The 966-nt window shown below is 36.1% G+C and overlaps 1 protein-coding gene across 1 annotated transcript in view; it reads right to left on the bottom strand.

Annotated features, from left to right (window-relative positions):
• Positions 1-966, bottom strand: part of LOC119592950 (muscle calcium channel subunit alpha-1-like) — a gene marked incomplete at its 5' end in the record, with an annotated part of 130,968 nt that overhangs the window by 124,531 nt on the left and 5,471 nt on the right.

The raw sequence follows: 966 nt of genomic DNA, 5'->3' as shown, positions 1-966 counted from the left end.
GACGTCCTCGAATTCCCTAACATAATTTAATGATGTGAAGAAAAGTGCTCAACCTTTCTCGGCGCTGCTTCGAAATGCCGTGTTCGAACGCGTCGTTGATCCAAGTGTGTCACTGTCCTTGGCTTCACTGTACTTGATTGCACGTCCGCCTTGCGTGTCGTCAGGACCTCGCGTGTTGCATCAAGTGTGCTGTTTTCCCTCTTTTTCTTTTTGTATTATTCGTCAGTGCGATATATTTTTCATAATGTTAGATTAAAAGTCCGTATTTGTATTGCATGCAGGTATATCCGGTCTGACGAACAGACGCGAGCTTGCAAAACTATATATTATTTGTAAAACGAAAAATATAAAGGGACACACATTAACCATAATAAAATTGCTGAAAATATTAAAGTATTCTGCCATTAACTAAACACCCAATAGGCCAGCATTGCCAATAACCATATTTAACTAATTCATATCTTATATTTATCTATCAGGAAACAAAACAAATATATCTAAAACATTTTTAAAATATAAATACGAATGTTGCTTCTGCATCCATAGGCTCCTGAATTTGATCCTTCAGTAAAACTATTTTATGTATAGTGATTTTTGCCACTTTGTCTGTCATAGAATTTCGTAATAAAAACAAAGAAAGACAAACTCACTATCATACCCTTATCTTTACATGACCTATCGCGAAAATAAGCATCCTTAATTTCACAACACAGCATGGATAATAATTACAGACGATAAACCAATGTGTGTAATACCCAGCAATTATCCGTCTCCTCCAAACAGACGATGACAAACATCATATCAGAATATCATAAATGCTGTAGCGCAGAATGTACAAGGCTAGAGCGCTTCCTGAAACGCATGTACGAATATATTTCTGAGTGTTTCAAATCTGTCAAAAGAAAACTTGTTTGCAACAACAGGAGCATTCTATACAAAATAAGTGCTTGGAGGAATCTCAGGTTT

The sequence above is a fragment of the Penaeus monodon genome, chromosome 31 (assembly GCF_015228065.2).
Source record: "Penaeus monodon isolate SGIC_2016 chromosome 31, NSTDA_Pmon_1, whole genome shotgun sequence".
NCBI lineage: Eukaryota > Metazoa > Arthropoda > Malacostraca > Decapoda > Penaeidae > Penaeus > Penaeus monodon.
Note: the sequence above shows the minus strand (reverse complement) of the source record. Positions and strands in the feature narration are given on the sequence as shown.